Source organism: Dendrobates tinctorius, unplaced genomic scaffold (assembly GCF_039654945.1).
Source record: "Dendrobates tinctorius isolate UK_male_01 unplaced genomic scaffold, ASM3965494v1 ptg000045l, whole genome shotgun sequence".
Taxonomy (NCBI): domain Eukaryota; kingdom Metazoa; phylum Chordata; class Amphibia; order Anura; family Dendrobatidae; genus Dendrobates; species Dendrobates tinctorius.
In genome coordinates, this window is record NW_027361713.1 from 12988865 (window position 1) to 13012241 (window position 23377).

Genomic DNA, 23377 nt, shown 5'->3' on the forward strand with positions numbered 1-23377 from the left:
GCCCAGCACCACCTGTATATATATCATCACCATCTGACTAGCTGCCCACTGCAGCCCATCAGCTCCTGTATACACCAGCCAGCCATCCACCCCACTGTAGCCCAGCAGCACGTGTATACACCAGCCAGCCACCCCACCAGCACCTGTATACACCAGCCAGCCACCCCACTGCAGCCAAGCAGCATCTGTGTACACCTGCCAGCCACCCCACTGCAGCACCTGTATACCACCCCATTGCAGCCAAGCAGCACTGTATATACCAGCCAGCCACCCCACTGCAGGCCAGCAGCACTGTATATACTAGCTGGCCAGCCACTCCACTGCAGCCCAGCAGCATTGCATATACCAGCCAGCAGCACTGTATATACAAGCCAGCCACCTCACTGCAGCCCAGCAACACTGTATATACCAACCATCCACCCCATTGCAGCCCAGCAGTACCTGTATACACCAGCCAGCCACCCCACAGCAGCCCAGAAGCACCTGTATACACCAGCTAGCCAGTCACCCCACTGCAGCCTAGCAGCACCTGTATACACCAGCCAGCCACCCCACTGCAGCCCAGCAGCACCTGTATATACAGTTGTGGCCAAAAGTATTGACACCCCTGCAATTCTGTCAGATAATACTCAGTTTCTTCCTGAAAATTATTGCAAACACAAATTCTTTGGTATTATTATCTTCATTTAATTTGTCTTTAATGAAAAAACACAAAAGAGAATGAAGCAAAAAGCAACACATTGATCATTTCATACAAGACTCAAAAAATGGGCCAGACAAAAGTATTGACACCCTCAGCCTAATACTTGGTTGCACAACCTTTAGCCAAAATAACTGCGACCAACCGTTTCCGGTAACCATCAATGAGTTTCTTACAATGCTCTGCTGGAATATTAGACCATCCTTCTTTGGCAAACTGCTCCAGGTCCCTGATATTTGAAGGGTGCCTTCTCCAAACTGCCATTTTTAGATCTCTCCACTTGTGTTCTATGGGATTCAGGTCTGGACTCATTGCTGGCCACCTAAGCAGTCTCCAGTACTTTCTCTCAAACCATTTTCTAGTGCTTTTTGAAGTGTGTTTTGGGTCATTGTCCTGCTGGAAGACCCATGACCTCTGAGGGAGACCCAGCTTTCTCACACTGGGCCCTACATTATGCTGCAAAATTTGTTGGTAGTCTTCAGACTTCATAATGCCATGCACATGGTCAAGCAGTCCAGTGCCAGCGGCAGCAAAGCAATCCCAAAACATCAGGGAACCTCCACCATGTTTGACTGTAGGGACCGTGTTCTTTTCTTTGAATGCCTCTTTTTTTCTCCTGTAAACTCTATGTTGATGCCTTTGCCCAAAAAGCTCTACTTTTGTCTCATCTGATCAGAGAACATTCTTCCAAAACGCTTTAGGCTTTTTCAGGTAAGTTTTGGCAAACTCCAGCCTGGCTTTTTTATGCCTCGGGGTAAGAAGTGGGGTCTTCCTGGGTCTCCTACCATACAGTCCCTTTTCATTCAGACGCCGACGGATAGTACGGGTTGACACTGTTGTACCCTCGGACTGCAGGGCAGCTTGAACTTGTTTGGATGTTAATCGAGGTTCTTTATCCAACATCCGCACAATCTTGCGTTGAAATCTCTTGTCAATTTTTCTTTTCAGTCTACATCTAGGGAGGTTAGCCACAGTGCCATGGGTTTTAAACTTCTTGATGACACTGCGCACGGTAGACACAGGAACATTCATGTCTTTGGAGATGGACTTGTAGCCTTGAGATTGCTCATGCTTCCTCACAATTTGGTTTCTCAAGTCCTCAGACAGTTCTTTGGTCTTCTTTCTTTTCTCTATGCTCAATGTGGTACACACAAGGACACAGGACAGAGGTTGAGTCAACTTTAATCCATGTCAACTGGCTGCAAGTGTGATTTAGTTATTGCCAACACCTGTTAGGTGCCACAGGTAAGTTACAGGTGCTGTTAATTACACAAATTAGAGAAGCATCACATGATTTTTCGAACAGTGCCAATACTTTTGTCCACCCTCTTTTTTATGTTTGGTGTGGAATTATATCCAATTTGGCTTTAGGACAATTCTTTTTGTGTTTTTTCATTTAAGACAAATTAAATGAAGATAATAATACCAAAGAATTTGTGTTTGCAAACATTTTCAGGAAGAAACTGAGTATTATCTGACAGAATTGCAGGGGTGTTAATACTTTTGCCCACAACTGTACCAGCCAGCCACCCCACTGCAGCCCAGCAGCTCCTGTATATACCTGCCAGCCACCCCACTGCAGCCCGGCAGCACCTGTATATAACAGCCAACCACCCCACTGCAGCCCAGCAGCACTGTATATACCAGCCAGCCACCCCACTGCAGCCCAGCAGCACTGTATATACCAGCCAGCCACCCCACTGCAGCCCAGCAGCACTGTATATACCAGCCAGCCACCCCACTGCAGCCCAGCAGCACTGTATATACCAGCTAGCCACCCCACTGCAGCCCAGCAGCACTGTATATACCAGCCAGCCTCCCCACTGCAGCCCAGCAGCACCTGTATACACCAGCCAGCCACCCCACTGCAGTCCAGCAGCACCTGTGTTCCAAGTACTAACTCACGAGGTCCCAGACCCCTCCGTCACTCCAATCCTGGCAAGCATCCAGTGATTATTGCAGGCATGCGAAGGTAGGCCGGATGGCCTATAATTTCCAAGTTCAGTTTTTGTCCCCTTTTTGAATATTGGCACCACATTTGCCATATGCCATTCCTGTGGTAACAAGACTCCATTACACCAGACTTGGCTGAACACCAGAGAGCTGCTTCTGCCTGGTCGGTATCCAGAAAGGACCTGTATCACCAACCATCAGCTGATGCATTAGATGACCTTTTAAAGGATGATGGGAGCGGTCACCACTTGCATCAGAAAACCCAGCAGCAATGCAATTACACCAGCAGGCCACCGGGGGTGGGGGGTGGAATTGACATTAACCCCCGATGGCCTGAAAGGAAAAAAGTTTTAATCTGAGAAGCCAGATATGCCACAGATCCAAAAATGGATCTTGACAGCATTAGGGTTGCATTGCAGCCAGAGCATGGGGAACATTTCAAGGGTAGAGGGAAGAATGGATTCAATGAAATTTCAGCAAATTCTTGATGGAAACCATCTGTAAAAAAGCTGAAGTTGAAAAGAGGTTGGCTTCTACAAATGGATTATGATCGTAAACACATGTCAAAATCCACAATAGACTACCTCAAAAGGCGCAAGCTGAAGGTTTAACAATGGCCTTCACAGTACTCTGTCTGAACATAATTGAAAATCGGTGACCTCAAAATAGCAGTGCATCAAAGACGACCCAGGAATCTCACAGAATTGGAATCATTTTCCAAAGAAGAATGGACAAATATACTTCAAACAAGAACTGAAATCAGGACTCTTGTCTGGCTACAAAAAGATGTGTTACTAGGTACCAACCATACAGGAAGACCAGCTTTTGCATCGGCCCATTTTCATTTTTGTAATTTTTAAAATGTAAAAGATAAAAATATATATATATTTTTGAACAAGTAATTAAAGTGAAGACAGGTGATCGGCACAGCTGCGATTTCACAGGGATTTGGTGGTGTACCGTCTTAGGAAATTTGGGTGCCAACCCATATGGAATATACAAAGACAATTTCCATGTCCAAAGGAAAAAAGAAAAAGGTGGCACTCATGGTCCCAATAAAATGTCCTTTTATTTGGATTTACATTAAAAAACAGAGAAACATATCCCGGAACGGATATCAAGAATGTATGACAAATATTTATATCTATAAAATCAATTTATTAGCCAATGTTAAGACAATACATATTACTGTATGAGTGCTCAAGAATCAAATCAGAAACGGTTGGGAAACAAACACAGTCAACTAGATCAAATGATTAAATATAGCGCTAAGTGGTATAAAAATTCATATATACCCCATATCAAAAAATGCTCATGGTTATCATTATTGGAGTATTGCACAGAATTGTAAACAGATAAAAGGCAGCTAAGTCGTTACAATATACTCAATTCCGTCAATTCCAACAATTCTTTTGAAATCTTCTTCTCAATGGCATAGCATCTCTTCATCTTCATAGGAAACATCAAGACCGATATAGTATGACACATACGGAACTTGTATATAGAACCAGAGCAACGAAACCGATTTAATATGAAAGGCAGAGATCTCAAAAATAATGCTTTATGCATCCATTAGCCCCCTGTGTCTGTACTGTTACACACTTAACATTATGGCTGGTCCATACAATCAGGGCAACTGTTACCACCCACCTTTCATGTCTACCTCTTTCCTCATAGACTGTAAGCTTGCGAGCAGGGCCCTCATTCCTCTTGGTATTTGTTATAATCTATGTGATTATTGTTATGCTGTAATGTCTATTGTCTGTACAAATCCCCTCTGAAATGTAAAGTGCTGCGGAATATGTCGGCGCTATAGAAATAAAATTTATTATTATTATTATAGTTAAATAACAAAACTCCTGACCGCTGCCAATAGTAAAGCGTCTATGTGCAGCCAAAATACATCATGGCGCCTGACTTCTGCTTACAAAAAAGTGTCTGTGTGCAAACCATAAACCAACCCATTTTACTTTTAGGATATGAGTAGTTAATGAACCGAGAAATAATCTCCCACCATAAATATGCAATGCGTATAAAGTTACCTGTTGTCATGATCCAGGTTGGATATGACAGAGAAAATGCACAAGTAACTTTTTTTTTCCTTTGGCTTTGTGCCAAAGGTGGTTTTGCCCCCGGTGGCCATTAGGGTCATTGCACTATGGTGGTTTCAGTTGTAGTTTTCCCCCCGGTGGCCATTAGGGTCATTGCACTCTGGTTCCTTTGATTCAGTGCACGTAATAATGTAACAGGTGTGATTGCTCTATAAGAGAGTGTCAGGTGTGTCAATCACTATTGGTGATAGTGTTCATTTCAACCATCCTTCGTGGAGGAAGGAGCTGGAGAGCGTTCCTTGCAGCACTGTCTCAGCCTGGTGTGGAAAGAGTCTTATGGGATTTCCTTGTAGCTCTGACAGAGCTTAGTGGCAGCGATTCAGGAGAAGAGCTGCATGCTGGTGGTGGACTTTGTTGCCAGGAGCAAGTGCAACAAAGTAAAGCTAAGTGGTGTCTCCCTGTTTGTGTTTTTTCCTTAGTGTGTATTAGTACAGCGGTGGGGCCAGTGCCTGTGCCACCAAGTTCCCTAGCAAGGGATAGGTGTAGGGTGTGCTAGGGCGACAGGTTTCTGATCGGCGCCCTGTGCAGAACCGGCTTAGGGAACGTTAGGAGCGTTAGGGACACTGACTCAGGGGAGTGCAGGAAGTCTCCACGTCCCCATTCCCTATCGCAGGGCCCACCATTGTAACCGTTTCCCTTCCCTTTGTCTTGTTGTTTTAGTTACCGGCCTGCGAGCCGTGTCACACAGGACAGTATCACGTGTCGTGTCCTGTTGTTCTAGTTACTGGCCTGCTGGTCGCGTCACACAGGACGGGTCATCATGACACCTGTGTGTTAGCGTGGCTGGTCTGGAGCCGGAATCTCCAGGATGGGACCCTCTGGGCCGTGGCACCGAGGGGCCCCGGGCGAGCTGCCAGGTGGACCCGACTCCTATTCAGGGACTGTTAGGAGCAGGCCCAGGGGTTCGAGTACCACGGTAGCCGGTACTGAGAGGGGCAGCTCAGGATGGACTGGAGAAGGAGTGTGGGACTGAAGTGTAGATGACAGGACAGAGCTGGAACACAGGAGACAGGACTGGAGTAAGACTGTAGACTGGAACGTGGAGGGACTGAAGTGTAGATGACAGGACAGAGCTGGAACACAGGAGACAGGAGAGAAGTAAGGCAGTAGACTGGAACGTGGAGGGATGGCTGGAACACAGGAGACAGGATCAGAGGAGGATGGAAGGACTGGAGCAGGATGGAACTGGAACACCGGAGGCAGGACTGGAGTAGGATGGAATCTGGTGTGGCAGATTCAGTCATATACACATTAATGCACTGCACTTTATACATCCGGGATTTGCACATTGCTATTTTCTGCATTGCGGCAGATTTATATATATATACAATATAGCACAGCACTTCATACATCCGGGATGTGCGCATGCGCCCTTGGAGTCTCTCCAGGCCTCCCATGTCTGGCATCTGATGTGGGTGCCTGTCTTCTGCCCGGTTATTCCGGTGTGGAACGCAGTGCGTTCTGTCAGCCAGAGATGGCCGGTCTATTATGGGAGCTGACGACATAGCCGCATGCGCCGTGATATCCTGGTTTATACGTGAATAGCGGTCACTGTGTTAGTACACCATGTGATTCATGAGCGGAAACTGATTGGATGGTGGGCATTTTTAAACAGGGAAATCCCCCGACTTAAAACATGCCCCTTTTGAAAAAGGAACGCTGAAACGCGCGTCAGGGGACGCAGTGTGGGTCCTGACACAGCAGCACAGGTAACTTTATACGCTTTGCATATTTATGGTGGGAGATTATTTCTCGGTTCATTAACTACTCAAATGATCATATCCTAAAAGTAAAATGGGTTGGTTTATGGTTTGCACACAGACACTTTTTTGTAAGCAGTAGTCAGGCGCCATGATGTATTTTGGCTGCACATAGACACTTTACTATTGGCAGCGGTCAGGAGTTTTGTTATTTAACTATGAGTATATTGTAATGACTTAGCTGCTTTTTATCTGTTTACAATTCTGTGCAATACTCCAATAATGATAACCATGAGCATTTTTTGACATGGGGTATATATGAATTTTTATACCAATTAGAGCTATATTTAATCTTTTGATCTGGTTGACTGTGTTTGTTTCCCAACCATTTCTGATTTGATTCTTGAGCACTCATAATATGTATTGTCTTAACATTGGCTAATAAATAGATTTTTTAGATATAAATATTTGTCATACATTCTTGATATCTATTCAGGATATGGTTGTTTTGATGTTTATGTGGAATGTGACCCTCTGATGAGGTCAAGGACTATTATGTTTAAATGTTTAATAAAAAACCAGAGGCAGGAGAGTTCTGAGTGGAAACACAGGGCGACGGCCGTTTCGCGCTGGTATGCAATTCTATGGTTCCTTCCCCCTGATTAAGGACTTGATCCATAATGCACGTTGGGGAACGTTTCTGCACTCTGCTTACTACTTCACAGGTAACCACCATTATGCAACCATGTGTCTGCCTTTCCATATATTCAGAACCTTGTCAGTTCCATGGGTATTTTCTACCTAATGCACTGACCTTCCTTCCATTTGTTGGCACGTTTACACAGCTATTTATGTTATTCATCTCACACCTTTTTACTTATTCCCTACATTTATATACCTGCATATTCATGTATGTTTGAGTCCAAGTAAAGATAAGGTCGCACTAAACGAGCTGAAGTAAATATAGCTTGCAGAGGTAGCTGACAACGGCCGTTTCGCGCTGTTGTGCACTCGGACAGCGTGAAACGGCCGTTGTCAGCTCCCTCTGCACTCCTGATATCACTCCCCTGGCCTGACATGTGTAACATGTGCCAATAAATCAAGCTACATTTACTTCAGCTCGTTGAGTGCAACCTTATCTCTACTTGGACTCAAACAGTACTGTGAATTTCCAGGTCTAGCACTGAAAGCTGCCAGTCATCAGTGCTCCGAATGCCGCACACCATCTGAGGATATACGGTAATAGCAGTGCCATCTGCGCTTTTTCTTTCATTTTATATTCATGTATGTATTGTTGTGTGCCACATTTCCTTTAATTTTTTTCTCAGTTTCACACTGCGCTCTCTTCCACATGGCAACCTTCGATTCCTACTCCATAGGCACCTTACTATTCTTTATTAGTATTATTTTGTTCTCTTTTTGATGGACCTACGTTGTATATTTTCAGACACATATGCATACTCTTTTGCTTATGGCACATTGTCTGATTTCTCTATACATATATCTACTTACACATATTAAAATCAATCTGGAAATCTGTCGATAGTGTATTATTGGTTGTTTACCCTAACTGTATATACACATAATATACACATATATTTAACTCTAATATAATTGTACAAATTTTATAAATTTGCATATTTGCAATTTCCTTATTGATTGCTTTGTTCTTATAAATTTTGTACCTAATTGTCTCATTATGAGTGCAGGCACTTTCTTTGCTTTTAGTGCCACCTTTTACCAATTTTTGTCTCAATAAAATTTGTTTTAATCACCATACAATTTTTTGATAATTTTTTTTCTCCCAATCTACGGTTAATGATTGGCGAGACGCAGGATATATTTTCTTCTTATGACTCTTCCATGAAGGCCATATTTGTGCAAGTGTCTCTGGCAGTTGAACAATGTACCACAACTTCAGAGTCTGCTAAATCTTTCTGAAGGTGCTATCTGCTTTTAGCCTTCTCCTGCTTTGTGGGCCTCCACCATTTTCATTTTCAGGGTGCTAGGCGGCTGCTTAGAAAAACTCATGGCACCTTTTTTTTTGCACAAGGTTAGAGGAGGCTGAGTTTTTATAAAAAATTCAAGAATCTGGCACTCTGTTTTGTGGATGTATTTATAACATAAGGCAAGTGAAGTCAGATCTTCATTAGTTATACAGTAAGTGATTCATATAGGTTCAAGAAGATTCATGCATAGAGTATATAAATATCCAGCTCTTTATGTTTCAGACATAAACTCATGTCAATGAGAACTGAGCCTGAAGAAGCCCACAGGATGGTGACACCCTTCGCTGAGGTAACCAGCTTGCCTCTTGAAAACACTTTGCTATCTTCTTGTAGCCTTCTCTTGCCTTGTGGGCCTCCACTATTTTCATTTTCAGAGTGCTAGGCATCAGCTTAGAAGAACACATGGCTGCTATTTTTTGGCACAAGGTTAAAGGAGGCTGAGTTTTTATAAAGTTGGAAAATTTGCATCACCTTGTCTTTCCTGAAAATGATAGGGAACAAGCTATAACCCTCTGAGGCTAATTAAGTTCTTAAACCTTGGTCAGGGGCGTGGCCTAGGATCCTGGCTATGTAGGAGGCAGGAGTCCAGAGCTCCTGGTCTGATATCCCTAAAGCGACCCTCAAAGCGACTGGAGGTTTACTTGAACAACTCTAATTGGTCCAGAAGAGTTCCCTGATCTACCAGGAACAAGTTAATCCTTCTTTCAAGTTCCTTTGGTCAGGAAAGAGTGAAATATCAGCCCTTCAGGAACTGACAGCATGAACAGTGTGGAAGCGGCGGAAGGATACCGCTCATCACTGTGGACCTTCCTGAGATAATTTCATATCGAGTGCAGCGTTTGTTTTTTATGACAACAGGATTACTAAATTCATCACCCCCTGCCTTGAGGTACCCGTCTCCTCAGGCTAGAAGGAGGCACAACAACGTTCCTGACTTTTAATACTTTTAATCTCAGCGGGCTTGCAGCGTGATGGAGCAGAGCTGAGGGGCGGAGTGATACTGCTCATCATCGTGGGCTTCCCTGCGGAGACTATCTGAAGATGAGTGCAGCTGTTTTCGGGCAGGAGAACTGGAGGGGACGTCTCTTCCTGCCTTGAGTTACCCGTCCCTACCCTCTAGACCGAGGCACACCGAAGTCTTTGCCTTTTAATCCCGGCGGATGGGCTTGAAGCGGCTGGATCTACAACCGCAGCGCACAAAAATAGTCCCGGATGCAACGCTTGTACACACAGCAGCGGGACCAGCTCTCAGACGGCAGCAGCTCATCTATTACTAATAACTTATTCTACCTGTGCGTCCATTTCTTTGAGCCTTATTAATATCTATGAGAGGCACTATCCACCTGTGAAACGGTCTGGACAGCCTGCAGTATTTTCATGACAGGAAAGGATTAACCCATTCCTCACAAACTGTCTTAGTACTATTTACATACCATGGACTCTGCACTCTGCCCATTTGAGTTCTTTTATTAAGTGACCCTTTTACTAACTTAGGTGACATCTGACAGCAGGGATCCTGGGTCTGTTCACTCAGCCTGCACAAAATATAAAGGTTTTGCCGCAAAAGAGTATATACCTGTTTACTCCTTTGGTCCAGCCATCATTACTGGGCAGACATCTGGAATGATAGTCAAGTAACATAGCAGACTACACAAAGTTGTTCCCTCAGAAATCATTGAGGGTATGTTGTGATCTCCTCTGGTGAACCCTCTGGAGAAACCTACAATCCCTGCATCAATTAAAGGATAAAGGAGATTCCGGTTATTATAATTCAACCTCCACCCAGCTGACTGTTCTGGTCTACCAGGAGTACTTGTAAAAACTGAGTATTCATTGTTGTCAAATTTTGAAACCTACAAATCTGAAGGATTCATTTGTTGGATTCTTGCTTTTCATACCCCACCCTTGTTCTCTTTGGAACCAATCTGGAATAGTCCACCCTGAAGATACCTTGCTGGTGCAAAACTAGTTCTTAAAGGGACACTCACCTGCTGCTCTATTCCTTATTCCTGTTATTCAACCGTGTCATAGTACTCTTATTTAGGGACATTCTGAGAGTATATTTCTATTTCTATAGTTAGGAGATCTTAATATCGCGATTTGTTTGATAAGTTTTATTAATTCTCGTATATTTTCTGAAATCTCATAATTTCTCTATTTGTCTGATAACCCACATTAACTCTCGTACATTTTTTTAAATCTAGTGATATTTATGTTATATCCCTTTGAGTTTATTTCTAAAAATTGAATTCTAGTATTTCATTTAATTCTCGTATGTTTGCAACCCAAACCTTGCTAAATGGATTCTTGATAAAAATGGATGCTGCAAACCTGAGAAACAAAGCTAATTCTCCAAAAAACACTCTGTCCCACATGGGAGCTACCTCACAGTCATATGAAGACTTTCCTAGCTTATTAAGCCCAGGCAAGTCGAGGTCCCTATTAAAAGGAGATGAGTCAAAGCCTTCCTTTCTAAAACAATCGCAGATTCCAACCTATAGTAAAACTACTGAGTAGAGTTGAGCGAAACGGGTCAAAAAATTTCAAAAGTAGCCGACTTTTGGTAAAGTCGGGTTTCATGAAACGAAACCCGACCCTAGGGTGAGGTCGGCCATGAGCTCGGCGACTTTAGCACCAAAGTCCCGTTTCAAAAGTTTGTTTTCCGCCCTTTTTCAGCCAATCAGGATCCACGGACACTGTGGGCAACGTGATGACATAGGCAAGGGTCACCACCATCTTTGAGAAGGGCTTGCAAGTGATTGGCTTGCTTTGGGGGGCGTCACAGGGGGTATAAAAGGGCGTGCACGCCGACCGCCATGTTACTCATGCTGATCTCAGAATAGGGAGAGCTGCTGCTGATTCTGTAGGGAGAGCGTTAGGCAGGGAAGACGACACCAAAAACTGCTTCTGCTGCTAGCGATTTTGCCTGTACAACAAACACACCAGTCACTGTGTGTGCAGTGCAAGTGGAGTCTATATTTTGCTGGATCAGCTGTGTTGGTTGTTAGGCTGCCTTATAAGGCTTCCTGATAGCTGCATTGCTGTTTTCCCACTGCTCTGCAAACTGCTTTTTTAAAAGCAATCCAAATTTTTTTTTTGTCCTGGTGAGGTACTGAGCGTGCATTTTTTCACACCATACAGCGGTGTACGCTCCTCACACAGTACCGTGTAATGGCTGTTATCACGGCCACAGCGAAGCTATCTGTGTGTCACTCTGTAAGAATAAGTCGAGGACATGTTCCGTTCTTACAGACCTACACCTTCTAGTTTTGTCTGCTTTTCAAACAGTTAAGTATATGTGCTGTTTGATCACATTCAAAACTATAGAGAGACAGCGTGTGTCAGTCCGTATACTTAAAAAACACTGAGCTTGACAACTTTACGGACACCGGACAGCGGTGTACGTGCACGCTCCTCTCTCAGTACCGTGTAACGGCTGTTATCACAGCCACAGTGAAGCTATCTGTGTGTCACTCTGTAAGGATAAGTCGAGGACATGTTCCATTCTTACAGACCTACACTCTAGGGAGATTCCTATTCTGCCCAATTCTATATACACCTTGTAGTTTGTCATACACTAGCCAATTTCTGCCTGTGGCATAGCGGTGTGATATTAACTGGGCCTCACACAATCCAACAGTGTCCACAAGTGTGTTCAGAAATTCTACATCTCCCCTGTCTTATAGTGACATTTTTCACACCTGCGACATTGAGCCTGTGACATAGCAGTGTGATATTAACTGGGCCTCACACAACAGTGTCCACAAGTGTGTTCAGAAATTCTACATCTCCCCTGTCCTATAGTGACATTTTTCACACCTGCGACATTGAGCCTGTGACATAGCGGTGTGAAATTAACTGGGCTTCACACAATCCAACAGTGTCCACAAGTGTGTTCAGAAATTCGACGTCTCCCCTGTCCTATATACACCTTGTACCTTGTTTTACATTACTATATAGTTTGTGGGATTTTGTGTACATTTTTACCAAAAATGAGGAAGGCTGGTGGAAGAGGCCGTGGAATTGGGCGGGGGTTGCCAGCTGGTAATGATGGTGTTGGTGGTGGATCTGATGGTAGTGGCAAAAGCAAAATAGGACCGAATGCAGGAGGTGTTGAGCCTGCGTCATCGTCTGGCTCCACAAGGCCTCGAAGGCTTAGCTTTCTAGGAGTTGGCAAACCGATTTTAAAGCCAGAGCATCAGGAAAAAGTTTTGGCTTACATTGCTGACTCAGCCTCCACCTCTATCGCCTCCTCTGCTGAAGTTGTAAAAAATAAAAGCACTGAGTCGTCATTGGGGGTCATGTTCATGAACCACACCTTTCCTTGTGTCCTTCACCCCAACCAAGATTGAAGGATGACGCAGGCCATACAACTGATTACTCCATGGAGCTGTTTTCACATACCATGCCTGGGTTATCAAGTGAAATGGTGAATTACCCAGGCCAAGATTAATCTGACATGGAGTGCACAGATGCACAGCCACTGATAGATGATTCTGTTGGTACATTCACTCAGAGCACTACATTGTCCTCGCAGTGTAATGAGCCATATTCTGACCCTGATGAGACTCAGGTGCCCCTTCCCGCATACTATACCACCATACACTGTGACACAGAGGAAGGTGCACATGACATTGAAGAGGAGGTGATGGATGACCCAGTTGTTGACCCAGATTGGCATCCATTGGGGGAAGAGGGTGCTGCTTCCAATAGCTCAGATGAGGAGGAGGAGCATCCACAGCAGACATCAACATTGCAACAGCTGTTATCTGGCAGGCCCGGAGCACTCCAAAGACAGGTTCCAAAAATCAAAAGAGTTGCTGGACAGCTTGTCCAGATGGTCAAAATAGCACAGCGTGCTAGGCCGCAAAATGTCTTCCAAAGTAGGAAGGGTGCAGTGTAGCACTTTTTTGAACAAAATCCTCATGATCAGGCCAAGGTTATCTGTAAGAAGTGCACAAAGACCTTTAGCCGAGGGAAAAATCTGAAAAATTTGAATACCAGTTGCATGCTAAGTCATTTAACCAGCATGCACTTGCAAGCGTGGACACAACACCAAACCTCAAGTACCACATGTGCAACTGATCACAAAGAAGGTAGTCAGCAACGCTACATTGTTTCCCCCACTGTAAGCCCACCGGTTAGCACAGCAGCAAATGTTGAGGTGTCGTTGCAAGGCCAAAGCAGTCAGGGAATCCCACTGTTATATCAGCGAAAGACTGAATCTAGGCCATCAGAAAGAACACCAACTCCATCACCATCATCAACCCTCTCTCAGTCCACCCTGTCCACCACTAGTTCCACCATATGCAGCTCTCAAGTCCAGCTCACCCTCCCAGAGACTATGAGTAGGTCAAGAAAGTACTCAGTCTCTCATCCGCGTACACTGGGTTTGAACGCCCACATTGCCAAACTAATCTCGTTAGAGATGATGCCCTATCGGTTGGTGGAAAGAGCAGCTTTCTGCGAACTCATGGCCTATGCAGTACCATGCTATGACCTACCCAGTCGCCACTTCTTCTCTTGCAAAGCCATCCCAGCCCTCCACCATCATGTGAAAGACCGCATTGTCCATGCACTCAAGCAGTCAGTGAGTGGAAAGGTGCACCTCACAACAGATGCATGGACCAGTCGGCATGGCCAGGGCTGTTACGTGTCCATCACTGCGCACTGGGTTAATGTGGTGGATGCAGGGTCCACAGGGGACAGCGGTGGTGGGACAGTGCTGCCTAGCCCACGGTATAGGAAACAGTTGGCTGTAGGCGTTCGACCCTCCTCCTCCTCCTCCAGAAGCGAAAGCTGCCACTGTTGCACACGAGGTGTCCCCCTATCGAGCAGCTAGTGGAAAGCGTCAGCAGGCTGTGTTGCAGATGATGTGTTTGGGCGACAGACACACCGCGGAGGTGCTGGCCGAGTACTTTCAGTGACAAACTGAGTCATGGCTGGGCAGTATACATCTTGAGGCAGGCAATGTAGTTAGTGATAACGGCCTTAATTTTGTGGCAGCCATAGCCCTTTCAAAACTCAGCCACATACCTTGCTTGGCTCACACCTTGAACCTGGTGGTGCAGTGCTTCCTCAACAATTATCCGGAGTTAACAGCCCTGCTCCAGAAGGTGCGAAGACTATGCGCGCACATCCGCCGGTCGCCTGTACACTCCATTCGGAAGGAGAGAGAGAGAGAGAGAGAGAATTTTTTTTTTTGTCCGGCACCCAGACAGAATTTCGGGTTAATTCAGTGTCTGGAGGATCCGCCGGCCAAAAAAACGTTGCAAGCTCCGTTTGGAAGTCTTTGAGGATGTTGACGGACAGCAACATTATGGCGGATTCGCACAAAAATGGATGCATCGGACGGCAGTCCGTCAAGATCCGCCAATAATGAAAGTCAATGGGGAAAAAAAACGATCCGCAAAAAAAAATTGCGGATCCGTTTTTTTCAAAACCTGGCGGATTTTGACTGATTGTAAAAAACGGAAGTGTGAAAGAGGCCTAAGCGCAGACGACGCCATCCTAAGCATGAGCATCCCACTTATGCGTCTGCTCATGCAAACTTAAGGAGCAGGCGTCTGCAGCCAATGTTGACGAGGAGGAAGAGGAGGAGGGAATTCTTGATGACATTCAGCCATTGTCTGCTCAGGGACCTGTCCTGGACGAGGTGGAGGAAGAAGAGGAGGAGGAGGAGGATGATGATGAGGATGATTACTTAGGGGAGGAGGATGCATCTCGTGGGGCAAGTGAAAATGTTGGCGTGGCAAGGTCTGGTACAGGGTTTGTGCGTGACTGGAGGGATGTGGATTTGCCAGAAAGTACTCCTCCAACCAGCACTCGCAGTGCATCATTGACACCAGGAACATTGGCCCACATGTCAGATTATGCCTTGCAGATCCTAAAAAGGGACCCCCGCATTGCCAAAATGATGAACGATGACGACTACTGTTTGGCCAGCGTCCTGGATCCACGCTATAAAGGCAAATTACAAAACATGCCACACGAGAACCTTGACCTAATATTGGCTAATAAACAAGCAACTCTGGTAAACCAGTTGGTTGAGGCATTCCCAGCACACAGCAGCGGTGATGGTTCTCACACGAGCCGTACGAGCCGGGGGCAGCTTGGCAGAGGTGTTCGTGGTGCACACAGCAGAAGTGGCGTTGGAGACAGGGGTTTCATGACAATGTTGTGGACTGATTTTTCAAGTACCGCTCACACAACTGGTAATACTGCATCGATGGAAAGTGACAGGAGACAGCAGTTGTCAACTATGGTTACAAACTACTTTTCCTCCCATATCGATGTTCTCCCGCACAGGTCATTCCCCTTTGACTATTGGGCCGCTAAACTGGACACATGAGCTTGCTTGCCCAGCTGCAAGTGTGCTATCGGAAAGAGTCTTCAGTGCAGCTGGATCAATCCTGACAGAAAATAGGACCCGTCTGTCAACCCAAAATGTGGATGATCTAACCTTCATTAAAATGAGCCATGCATGGGTTTCCAAGGATTTTGTCCCACCTTCCCCTGATGACACATATGGTGACAGAAAAATGGCTTGCTTTGGTCCTCCTCCTCCTGGGACTTGAACAATTTCACCTTTTGCATCAGCTGAATGTCCAACATCAACATATGCCACTTTCTAAAACTCCCTAACTGTGCTGCCTCCCCCCCATGGCCGGGGTCACCACCTAGCGCACAAAACCGTGCGAGTGCCGTTGCCCTGGACAGGTGGGTAGGCCGACTCTTGGGCGCGGGCACTGGCACAGGGTCCCTCATAGTGCAATCAAGTGTCTCTGACGGTGGTGGTGCACACCCGCCGTCAGACACACCGCCGTACTATGAGGGGCCCAGTGCCAGTACCGATGCCCACGAGTGGGCCCCCCTTGCTTGGGCAGGGCCCCAGCATTAGCAATCTTTACCTCTCCCTGCTCCTCCGCTGTGTAGTTTGGGCCGTCAAATCCATACTGGGCCTGACACCGTCTGAGCCTGCCTCCTGATCTATAGACATATATTTTGAATGTGTACACTATGCTATCCATACATGTTATCCGGTGATACGGTACCCTTTCTCACCTTTGTGCAATCACGTGTAATCCATACTGGGCCTGACACCGTTTGAGCCTGCCTCCTGATCTATAGACATATATTTTGAATGTGTACACTATGCTATCCATACATGTTATCCGGTGATACGGTACCCTTTCTCACCTTTGTGCAATCACGTGTAATCCATACTGGGCCTGACACTGTCTGAGCCTGCCTCCTGATCTATAGACATATATTTTGAATGTGTACACTATGCTATCCATACATGTTATCCGGGGATACGGTACCCTTTCTCACCTTTGTGCAATCACGTGTAATCCATACTGGGCCTGACACCGTCTGAGCCTGCCTCCTGATCTATAGACATATATTTTGAATGTGCACACTATGCTATCCATACATGTTATCCGGGGATACGGTACCCTTTCTCACCTTTGTGCAATCACGTGTAATCCATACTGGGCCTGACACCGTCTGAGCCTGCCTCCTGATCTATACACATATATTTTGAATGTGCACACTATGCTATCCATACATGTTATCCGGGGATACGGTACCCTTTCTCACCTTTGTGCAATCACGTGTAATCCATACGCCCAGTATGGATTACACGTGATTGCACAAAGGTGAGAAAGGGTACCGTTTGAGCCTGCCTCCTGATCTATAGACATATATTTTGAATGTGTACACTATGCTATCCATACATGTTATCCGGGGATACGGTACCCTTTCTCACCTTTGTGCAATCACGTGTAATCCATACTGGGCCTGAGAACGGCTGGCGAGCTGTTAAGCAAGCTACAGCACCTGTGGTTTGCACACGTAAGTTTTTCATTTTTTCAGGAATGACGGTTAGGCCTGCGGTTGACCTGCACTTACTGGGAAATCATCGTTCGCGGGTAATAATTGTAATCCCAGATCCCCATCACTAATCTTGTTCCGCGGGTTATCTGCACCTGTAAGCGACAAACGCTGGCATGTTCAGTGTAGCGCACATGCAGCCACGGACATGTAAGGGCATGACACACCAGTTATTGGCCAATCTCACGTGCCAGAACCTCGCGTGTCCCTCTAGTAAGCCGGGCTCGGACCGCGGGGCATGACGGAGTCTCGTTCGTTAACGGAATTAAGCTTGCAATGTGTGCATCTTTTTTGTGGCTGGATGGTTGAGGTTGCCCATGTTGAGTCAAATTACGCCGTAGGCTCCACTCCTGGTGGTGCCCTTCTGGACATTCCTTTAAGGTTCAGCTTTGCAACCATACTGCCCACGTAAAACAAACACTTTACCTTCATGAACACTGTTTGGAGGGTCGTGACTCGTGGGAATAATGCCGCCCAATAAGTTAACCTGCTAGAGAGATCCTTCGTTGCTCCCAAGCATGACATCACACTCCCTAGGAGGAAGGTAATGCCACTGTGGCGACCGTACTCCTGGGGGCGACACAAGTGCACTGATGCCCAGCCACTGCTCAATGAATCTGCTGGTACATTGACCCAGACCACTACATTCCCCTCGCACGCTACACGGCCTGAATCTGACCCTGATGAAACTCAGGTTACCCTTCACATATACAGTTCCATCTTACACGGTGACAAAGAGGAAGCTGCAGATGAAAGTGCAGGTTCGGCCCACCCGCCATCAGACACACCACCGTACTATCAGGGGCCCTGTGCCAGTGCCGTCGCCAACGAGTGGGCCCCCCCTGCTTGCTCAGGATCACAGCACTTGCAAGGTTGAAATACTGTGCAGTGAGATGGAAGATTGGGACGACGAGGAATCCAGACTAGTACAGGGATTCCCTAGCGAGGAGACTTATTTGATTGTTTTCAATGTTGGGACAGCAATTTTTGGGGAGCACTATACTCTGGAGAATGATAGATGGGGCCCACCATACACTGGAACATTCCAAAGGTGGACATCAGACACTGGAGCAGCATTTACAGGGCCCATTATACACTAGAGCATTAGAAATGGGGCCCATTATATTTGGAGCATTATTTAGGCCCATAAGACAGTGGAGCTTCATCCATGGGGACCAACATATACTGTAGCATTATGTGGAGCTCATCATATACTGTTTCAAACATTATATGGGACCAATGATTCTGTATGGAGAAATAGATGGGCCTCATCATGAGATGTAAAAAGTGAAGTATTTTTCATTGTACTATACTGCTATTTCTCTGCCGTATCGGAGCATGATGAGTTGTGGTATGTGTTAAAGGGGCGCTCTTTCGCCCAGGGCACATGAAAACCTGGAGCCAGCCCTCCCCCCCCACAACTGTAGCCAAATAACCCCCATTTTTCAGTGCGTAACTTGTATTATGAAGTTAATTAAGGTTGACAAGCTTAAGTAAGAAGAATTGATGCTTTTGGCATTCAAATGGGCACTGTAGGTGTGTTTCCTGTCCTCCTCTCACTGCCGACTTTTATTCCCCATTGACTTACATTGGTTTTCGTGTTTCGGGACGACCCCGACTTTTCCCTATAATCGGACGATCTTGCTCGACCCGACTTTTGGAAAAGTCGGTTTCACGAAACGAAACTCGACCCTAAAAAAACAAAAGTCGCTCAACTCTACTCATAGTTTTTATAGCTTTTCGCCACTTTTTTAGTATATTTTTTTGTCGCTCTTTCAGAGGGATTTGACCTTTTAAAATGTTTAATGCAACCTCCCCTATAGCTGTAATTAAATCATGACTCGCATTGCACAAAATAGATTTTCTGATAGAAGGTAGGGCCTTCACCAGTGTTTTTAAGAGCTTCCAGGCAGTGGCGTAGCGTGGGGGGGGCGGGGGGGGCGGTCCGCCCCAGGCGGCACGTGTGTGGGGGCGGCGCGGCAGCAGAAGCAATTCCTCTCCTCTGTGGGAGAAGCGCGGAGCCTGGACTCTCTCACTGACTGTACATTTCGGCCTGCGGGGCTGTGCAGTGAGGGGGTAATGTAATGCAGCCTCTTCCCACCCTTCCTCCATCCTTCTCCTCCGCCTATCGGGAGTCTCTGTACCCCTGCTACCTAGCAGCTTCTCCCTCCTCTCCGCCTGGACCCTCAGTGAGCAGCGCTGCGCTGGGCAGAGGCAGTGCTGACGTCAGCCCCGCTGCACTGGAGGACTGTCATGGTGGGATGGTCGCGACTGCCAGGAATGTGATGCACACAAGGAGCCATGTTAGGAAGAGCCAAGCAGTGAGCTGGTGAGTGCGGGGCTGGGGTAAGGTGGTCTGCGGCTGCCCCCGGCGGCCCTGTGTGCAGGCAGCTGTCATCCTCATCACAGGCTGCGCTGGGTGTGTGTCTGCCTCCATTGTGTGCAGTTATGTGCCACCAACACCGCTGCCTGTGTCTCACCATGTGCAGCAGCGAAAGGATCTGTGCATGCAGCCACACTGTGTGTGTGTGTGTATGTACACTTATGTGTGTGTGTGTATGTACACCTATGTGTGTGTGTGTGTGTGTATGTACACCTGTGTGTGTGTGTATGTACACCTGTGTGTGTGTGTGTGTATGTACACCTGTGTGTGTGTGTATGTACACTTATGTGTGTGTGTGTATGTACACCTATGTGTGTGTGTGTGTATGTACACCTGTGTGTGTGTGTATGTCTGTGTGTGTATGTATACACCTGTGTGTGTGTATCCACCTGTGTGTGTATCCACCTATGTGTGTGTCTGTGTGTGTGTGTGTGTACACCTGTGTGTGTGTATCCACCTATGTGTGTGTACACCTGTATTTGTGTATGCCTGTGTGTGTGTGTGTGTCTGTGTGTGTGTGTACGCCTGTGTGTGTGTCTGTGTATATACACCTATGTGTGTGTGTATGCCTGTGTTTGTGTATGCCTGTGTGTGTGTGTGTGTATACACCTGTGTGTGTGTGTGTGTGTGTACGCCCGTGTGTGTGTATCCACCTATGTGTGTGTATGTACACCTATGTGTGTGTGTGTACACCTGTTTGTGTGTATCCACCTATGTGTGTGTGTGTACACCTATGTGTGTGTGTGTACACCTGTTTGTGTGTATCCACCTATGTGTGTGTGTATGTACACCTATGTGTGTGTATCCACCTATGTGTGTGTATGTATACACCTGTGTGTGTGTACGCCTGTGTGTGTATCCACCTATGTGTGTGTACACCTGTGTTTGTGTATGCCTGTGTGTGTGTGTCTGTGTGTGTGTATACACCTGTGTGTGTGTGTGTGTCTGTGTGTGTGTATATACACCTATGTGTGTGTGTGTACGCCTGTGTGTGTGTCTGTGTCTGTGTGTGTGTGTGTGTGTGTATACACCTGTGTGTGTGTACGCCTGTGTGTGTGTGTCTGTGTATATACACATATGTGTGTGTGTATGCCTGTGTTTGTGTATGCCTGTGTGTGTGTATACACCTGTTTGTGTATATACACCTATGAGTGTGTGTATGCCTGTGTGTGTGTATGCCTGTGTGTGTGTGTCTGTGTGTGTGTGTATACACGTGTGTGTGTGTATACACCTGTGTGTGTGTGTGTGTATATACACCTATGTGTGTGTGTATGCCTGTGTGTGTGTGTCTGTGTGTGTGTATACACCTGTGTGTGTACACTCTGCGCATGTGTCAGCACAGCAGCAGCTCTGCTTTCCTAGGTTTTCTGTCCCGTCCTGGCACCGTAGCAGCTGCAGAGGCTCCGCCCTATTGATGCTCCCGGGAGGAGGAAAGAATATGGCGGTGCTGCTGCCCCGGCTGGGAGCGAGAGGAAAAGGGTAGGACAGTACTGCACGGGGTGAGGTGGGATACTGGGGAGCATGGTATGGAGGCGATTTGTGGGAGAGGCTGCTGGGTGCACCGCGGCCATTACCGGAGAATGCACCACCAACATCTGTACGGGAGAAGCCACAGACAGCTGTCACATGCCACATAGACATCACACCACAGGTGTCCTAATACAATAATCATCCCCCATATAAGTGTTCTCGTACATCCCCCCATATATACGTGTCCTCGTACATCCCCCTATACGTGTCCTCGTACATCCCCCCCATATATACGTGTCCTCGTACATCCCCCATATCCATATATACGTGTCCTCGTACATCTCCCCCTATACGTGTCCTCGTACATCCCCCCATATACGTGTCCTCGTACATCTCCTCCCCATATATTTTCTGTTTTTTTCTGTCACATTATTAAAAATTATTATTAAAAAAAGCCATTAGGTCTTCATCCAGCATCATCAAGCTAATACATACATATATATATAGAGAGAGAACTGCAAGAAGATGAAAGTCTAGAAATGTAGAAATAATAACAGCAGAGTTAGTAGCAGACTAAAAATTAGATCTTTGAGTGTAGTGTGGGCTCTCCTGATGCTTCCGGATTATCATCGACCAAAGGGGCGGCAAATTTTTCGACCGCCCCGGGCGCCACAAACAGTTGCTACGCCACTGCTTCCAGTTACGCCGTATTCTCTCCGACATCTTTACAACACTATGGTCGCAGTGTAGAATGTCTGATTTTGTTTAAAATTCACTTTTTAGAAGTATTTTTCTTTTGAACATACACAGCTGGTAACGCTGGAGGAAACAGGCCCGTCCTCAAGCGAAGGTCCTCAGGGGTATCCGCTCTCAAGCCTAGCAACAAATACCCATAAGGCACCCGCGTGGCATCCTCAAAAGCTTCTAAGAAATAGCGTGTTTTTCCTGGATACATTTGTCGCGCTAGTGTTACAATTTGCAATTTATCCCGAGGGTTATTAAAAAGGACCATGTACTTCGTGTTTAAATTTATCGTGCGGCTTTTCTTTCCTTGACAAAATATGTTTTGTACCAAGTAGAAAATGCTGAGATTTCTGTGGTGGACATACTTGGTAAATGCTTTTTCTATTTCGCAGTTATCACTAGCACTCTCCATGAGATCGTCAACAATAGTCAAATTTACCTTTTCAGGAGGGTATAATTCATCATCTATGAATGTATGCGGCAGACTCTCCACAAATCTGATGAAGGGAAAAGAAAGAGAGATTTCATCATATAGCTTCTGCCAGCAGGAATAAAACCAAACAATATTATCAGGTTTATGAGAAAAATGAGTGTCAATATTATGTAACAATTGTTTTACAAAGTAACTTTTTCCAGAATTAGACGGGCCTGCTAGAATACACGAGAATGGATGTTGCAAACGTGGGTCCATCACGAGTCACAATTAATATCCAAATGGCACGGTGGTAAAATCGTCTAATAGTCTGCGCTTTGTGTAAACACACTTTTGGGTTTTTCGAAGAAGTCTTGTTTCAACGGACCAGAACTTTTTATTTTTCACAAAGCCGGGCTGCTCTACGACAATACGTTTTTGCGTTTCAGAATCAGAATTACGCGGGTAGTCCAGAACAAAGTCTTTTAGACTGCTGAAATTAATAGATTGAGCATTACCAACATTTAATGTTATTCCCTTCACTTTTAAGACAGTTTTACCGGTGTTGAGTTTGTATCCGTAGGTCTTTGGGCCAGCAGATACAAACTCAGTGATGTAAGTGTCATCAGGTATCTCACTGGTCAATTCCCCCAGGTAATCACCTAAAGGAGGACTCCACTCACCTTCTCTCTGCAAAAAGATAACAGAATCAGTATTGTGATAAAGACACGTTTCCTGCAGCCTGTCCAGCAGAGAGTAAAGCTCTAGTCTAGCATACGCTGTTGTAAAACAGGCTATAAAAATGTTTGTGTTCTTGTTGATGGTGTGGTGCCCTTCTGTATATTTCCAATCTATTGTTGCGGTTTCATCATCAATAAAATGCAACATCGAAACATCGTAATACGGTAAAAAAACATGTTGAAACAGTTCATCAGGATCGCTAATAATGCTGGTACATGGTAAATTAGATTTCTGGGCAAACTTTCCCCATAAAGAA

The 23377-nt window shown here is 45.9% G+C and overlaps 1 protein-coding gene across 1 annotated transcript in view; it reads left to right on the top strand.

Annotated features, from left to right (window-relative positions):
- DEF6 (DEF6 guanine nucleotide exchange factor) overlaps nucleotides 1-23377 on the top strand; it is a 799533-nt gene that overhangs the window by 308950 nt on the left and 467206 nt on the right. The gene's annotated exons all lie outside the window — the stretch shown is intronic.